Source organism: Zingiber officinale, chromosome 4B (assembly GCF_018446385.1).
Source record: "Zingiber officinale cultivar Zhangliang chromosome 4B, Zo_v1.1, whole genome shotgun sequence".
Taxonomy (NCBI): domain Eukaryota; kingdom Viridiplantae; phylum Streptophyta; class Magnoliopsida; order Zingiberales; family Zingiberaceae; genus Zingiber; species Zingiber officinale.
Window position 1 is genome coordinate 62,521,627 of NC_055993.1, and position 6,000 is coordinate 62,527,626.

At 41.5% G+C, this 6,000-nt stretch overlaps 1 non-coding gene across 1 annotated transcript; it reads left to right on the plus strand.

Moving 5' to 3' along the window:
• The first annotated feature begins 360 nt into the window (after nt 1-360).
• Nucleotides 361-466, plus strand: LOC121978916. Its single transcript, XR_006111241.1, has one exon. It is a non-coding gene; the product is annotated as a small nucleolar RNA R71 (small nucleolar RNA).
• Nucleotides 467-6,000: the final 5,534 nt, after the last annotated feature.

Sequence of the window (6,000 nt, forward strand, 5' to 3'; positions counted from 1 at the left end):
AAGGGGCAAGTGTCTTGAGCGTGATCCGTACTTCCACAAGTGTCGCAAACACATGCTATTGCATTAGCTGTGTTGCCTCCCATGGCATCAAATTTCTTGGGCAGAGCGTCCAGCTTTGCAGACATCAGTGTAACTGTATCCACGTCGAATTTCCCTGACGCTTTAATTGGATTCCTTGTAAAAGAGTCACTGGATCTTTCAGATGTCCATTGATGGTGGTTCTACACCACATTCTCTATGATCTCTTTAGCTTCATCGAGGCTTTTGTTCATCAGTGCTCCTCCTGCTACAGAATCAAGAGATATCTTCGTGTGATAATTTATTCCATTGTAGAAGGTGTACAAGACCAATAATTTTTCAAGGCCATGATGGGGGCACTGTCTTAGCATATTCTTGAATCTGTCCCAAGCTTCAAATAATGATTCCGAGTCTATCTGTTTGAAGCTGGCAATCAGGTTCCTCATGTGAGCAGTTTTGCTAGGTGGGGTAGAACTTATCCAGAAACTTCTACTTACACTGCTCCCAGGATGATATGCTATTCGCTGAAAGTGAGTTCAGCCACTGTTTGGCTCTGTCCTTCAGAGAAAACCCGAAAAGAAGTAGTCTGACTGATTCTGGAGGAACCCCATTTACCTTCATAGTGCTACAGATCTCGTAGAACAACTCTAGGTGATGGTTTGGGTCCTCATGTGGTCCTCCTCTGAATTGATTTTGCTGGACCATATGGATTACTGCGGGCTTGATTTCAAAGTTGTTGGCTTCAATGGACAGTCGGGTGATGCTAGACCGAACCCCTCGTGCATATGGTGCCGCGTAATCTTTTAGCAGTTTGTCGGCCATTTCTGAGGATTCTTGTACTGCTTGGAATGCCTTCTATAGATTTCTTCTCCTCAAAAAAGTCCTGTCATTCTCTGAATTAAAGGGTTGTAGCTTTCCTGGAAAGTTAGCTCTACGCATGCAATAATAAGATATGAAGTATGATAGCGGAATAGAAAATAACAAAAGAGAAGAAATGAATGCGAAAAACTAAGAAAGGGGAGGAAAGCCTAGTCTAATCCAATATGATTTTGCTAATGTTATAGACGCAGTCCACGACAACAGCGCCAAAAACTTGTTACGAACCGCAAGTGAACGGATTCGTCGTCAGTAATAAAAATATCGATCCCACAGGGACTGGTTATAAGCACTAGCAATTGTTCAATAAGGGTTAGCTAGACTACCAATGATTGTTAATAATCTAGGGAAGAAAGGTTGGGGAGAAGAGTCGAGAGCAGGTGAGTCGAAGTGTTCTCTTGGTTATGAGGAGCTTTAGGAGGTCGGTTTTGTTGTGGTGGTATTGATGTGTCACGTCTTATCCTACACTCGTTATCCAAAATATGCAATTGCCGGAAGCTAAAGCAACTATTCTTAAGTACCAGAGTAAAGAAGGGTCCTAAGAAGTCCTGTCACGGTTTACCCCTGTCACTAGGGCACCTCGGTAAATCTTGAGGACACGACTCTAACAGGTAAGTTAAGAATAATGGTTAAGACTTAGGTTTGGTCTCTCGCTTCCTTGAGGAGAATTTGCCTCTCCTTTCAAGGAAGTGTCCTAGGCGTCCGTGAATGGATTACCCCTGTCACTAGGACCCCTCGGGTGTACGATCTAGGAATAATCCACCTACGAAGTTAACAAGATCTACACAATCAAGTAACATGCAATTGAGACAAAGCATAAAAGATCATCTAACGAGTGTAAGTATAATACGAGGTTTACATCAAACCGAACCACAACTACTCCCTAATCCTAGAACAAAGGATCTACTTCATAAGTGTTAGAGAAATACTCAAAGACATAACGTATACAAACATACAATCTTCAGACACGGAGAAAGAAGGAGAGAATATGCTTATCCTATGTCGACGAGTGGCCTTCGGGTCCAATCCTCTACTTCTGGAGTCGATGCGGTGGTGGAAGATCGCTGGACGGAGGTCTAAGATGGCGTGGGATGACTCCAAGATGATTCTCCAACTGACAGCCCGCTTCCCGGCGCTCCGCCCTCAAGAAAAAGGGTTAAAACCCTTTTATAAACTAGGGTTTAGCTGTGGCAACACGGCCATGCTAGGATGGCACGGCCGTGTTCATCTCCTCCCCTGTTGGCGCTGCACGGCCGTGCCAATTGGCACGGCCGTGTGGTGTCTGGCCTCGGTCCCTGCCGCACGGCCGTGCAATGATGCACGGCTGGACACTTCCTGGTCTCGGTCTCGGGGTGGCACGGCCGTGCAAGGTTGCACGATCATGTGTTGAATTGCCTCGGTCTCGGCCGCACGGCCATGCAAGGATTGCACGACTGTGCACTGCTCCCTTTCTGTCTGGTCACTCTGCCGTGCCAAGTGTGCACGGCCGTGTTCTTCGACTTATTCTGGTGCGTTGATAATCGTCGTTTTCGCTCCGAAAGTTATCCCTGTCAACACAAAATCAAACAAAGAGCAGATATCCGAACAAAAGGGTATATATACTGAATACAAGATGAAAGAGGCAATCATGGTACGAATATATATGCATAAAGTACGTGAATGTGCGCTAAAGCATGGGTAAATGATCATAATATTTGCGCACATCAACACCTCCAAGCCCGCATCCAACGAATCTCATGCACTGAATGCTGCCGCATGTGAGTCTCTAGTCCGAGGTCACCTCTTCACCTCCCTCGCCACTACAAACAGGTCTTCCAAATTCCAACAACCTCTATAGATGGGACTCCCCTTTACATGTAGTGGTGGAGGTAAGTGGGCATGGGGGCGTGCGGAAGTATCCCCTTGCTCCGAGAATTCCACTATCGGGATTTGTTGGGAGAGGTGGGTTGTCAAGGTACAACTTCTTCAGTGTGTACGATGGGCACAGTGGGGTGAGGGTGGCACAACTGTGCCAAGAGCGGATGCACGTTTTGTTGGCTGAAGAAGTGTCGGCCAAGGGGTGGCCCTGTGCCGAGGGGTGGTGGAGGGAGATTATCACGGACAGCTTCTTGAGGCTGGATGGTGAGGTGAGGCGACGACGCATGGAGAGTCAGAGAGGACGATGGGTTTGACGGCTATGGTGGCCAGGGGGGGGGGGGGGGGGGGGGGGGGGCCTAAGCTGATCGTGGTGGTCAACTGTGGTGACTCTTAAGGCCATGCTCAGCTGCAACGGTGCTGCTTTGCCCCTCTCCTTTGGCCACAAGTTAAAAACCATACAAATTATTATGTGCTACCACTTTTCTTACTAGATCCTCGGTATTTTAATATACTTTTCTGTATATTAATTGTTAACTATTGTTTATGAGATGGCGTATGTTCATCGTGGGAGAGTAGAGATAAGTTGGAAAAAAATGGTTTCTTAATTATGATTTTTGTAGTGTTTTTGAGGATTTGGTCATGAATTTTAATGAATTAGCTCCCAAATCTCAATATGAGATGTACCAAAGAAAGGACCACATTATTTTATTTGAATCTAAGCTCATAATTTTAATTTGTTACGCTACCCTGACCTTAGCAGCAGATTAGTAGCGTGTTCTTGGCCAACTAGCTTTCTTTGAAAAAATAGAATCCCAATTAATTCCCACAATTTGCTTTCCCTTGTAGAAATATAAGTTTCTAGTGTTTATGAATCTCAGTTCATGACAGATGGATGTTGAGCCATAGAGCACTAATTATATCTTTGTATCTATAATGATGAATACCTTTGCAATTTGCTGAGGCCATATTTTTCTAATATTTTTTTTTTTTTATCATTACCTTTTGTTTTTATGACTTTATCTTGTTGTGTGGGGAGCCAAGTCAGGCGAGGGAGGTGAACTCCCAGGCCGTAAAGTTATTGGTGATATTGTCGTCATAAGAAATTCCACTACTGGTGTTCGTCTTATTAGTCATTCACCACACATGATATTGTTGGAACCAAATTTAAAATTTGATAATCATGTTTCTACACTTCTATGCATAGAAAAAAATTAAAATTTTATTTGTGATTTAATAATTAAATCAAAAGAGTGTTCGTATGATTTTTAAAACAAATATAAACATGATCTTTATCTAAGCATGCATTACAATCTAACTGTATAAGTAAGATCTTAAAAGAAAAATAAAGATAAACTATCATGAGATTGATTCATCTAATACATATTTAATCATTTAATTTAGATATGCTAAACTATCTAAAATAAATATATTAGATCGTTTAAACATAACCTAAATAAAATAATTGACATATGTATCAATATACATATGAATCATAGTACAAGTATAAATATATCTCCCAAACAATCTGTGTTTGGGGATGACTCCAACTATGCCGGTTGTAACGAAATAGCTCCTCGTTGTTGTCATGAGCTCATATTTTCTTCATCAAATCCGGTCCACGATCGGAGTCCTCTTTCTAACACTTGATCGCACTAGAGATCAAGTGTCATTTTTTGTCGAAATGATCAAAATGATTTCCTCGAAGATGAGGAAGGGACTGCCCAATTACCTCTTCACAAGGGGTTATCCAATAGACCTCAACAAGGGACTATGCCTTCTAAAATTCTATAAGAAGGTGGGCGACAACAATACTCCTCGAAGAGGAGAAGCAACAATAAAAAGATGAGACTTTTCGATGGAAGAGAGAGATAAATCTCTATCTTCTTTCTTTTGGAAGAGGTCGCCAAAACTCTCGAGGAGAATAAAAAATATAGCGAGTTCAGCAAGCTCTCAAAAATCCAGCTGGCGAAATAAAAATCCATGGAAGATGCCACCGAAGATTTTCCAAGGGAGGAAAAATACTTGTCCCACTTTTGCAAAGTTCAAGTGTGTGGCAGCCAAAATATGCTCTACGTTTTTAGCAAACTCCAAAAGTTAGCTTCTGCCATATCTCTCCTCTCCGTACAAAATAAAAAATGAAGCTGTAAAGTTTTTCATCAAAGAAGATCAGAATTCTCTTTCTTATTTTCAAATGAACAAGAAAGAAAAAAAAACGTGGGGTTAGTGGCATAAGTGGAGGAGTGGAGAGATTGAGTAGGAGAATGGAAAATATGGTGGAGGGAAAAAGAAAAACATTTTTTATTTTTTTTCTCACGTTGAACCAAAATCCCATTTTCCTTTTTTTTTCATAATCCAATCTTTAACGTAATTACATTTCCTCTTATGCTTGAACTTTCAAAGTTTATTATCTCATCCATCTTGATCTATTAGATTTTTAGAACTTTTCAAGAACTCAATAATATGAGTTTATTGTAATCATATCAACGATCCACTATCGTTGATACGGAAAATACATTTACTCACTATTACAATAATATAAATCAAATTTATATACTTTGTGTGAAACTCTTTCGCTCTCCTTGTTTCCATTGATTGGAAATCACTCTGACATTTGATAATATCAAACTTTATTTGTCAATACACAATTTGATCACATCATATTTTATTCACCAAATTCAACTACTTGAATTTGACTTTCTCAACGGAAAATAGGGAAATCGAAACTTGTGTGACCCTCAATGGTTCAGGGATACAGCTAGCCGTGGATTCACAACTCTTTGTGATTCAGGACTATACTTATTCTTTATTCAGGCATACCCTTAATAGCCTCATCCTATGATTAACTCCTTAATTATAGGATGTCAGAACTAATTCTAATTAACACCCAACGAATCATGGTAAGAGCGTCTAGCAGCATCGTCCCTTGTGTAAAATATCGGAAAAATAGGGAATAATGATAAGGGAATTTTTCGAAATTTTTATGGAATTTTTCAGAGCTCGTATAGACGAGTTTACGGGGATCAAAATTGGGCCCCGGGAAAGCCTGTTTGGGCTACCCCATTTAGACGAGGAAAAGTTAAGTTTTTCCTCTTTCTTTTCTTTATTTCTTTCTTACCTTCGTTTTTCTCCCTTGCCGTTTCTTCCTCCTCACCGCGCCCGACACCCATCTGCCCTAACCGACGCCGGGCGGTTCCTTCCTCCCCTTCCTTCGCGTGCCTAGCGACACCTTTCCCCTCTGCGATCGAGCCC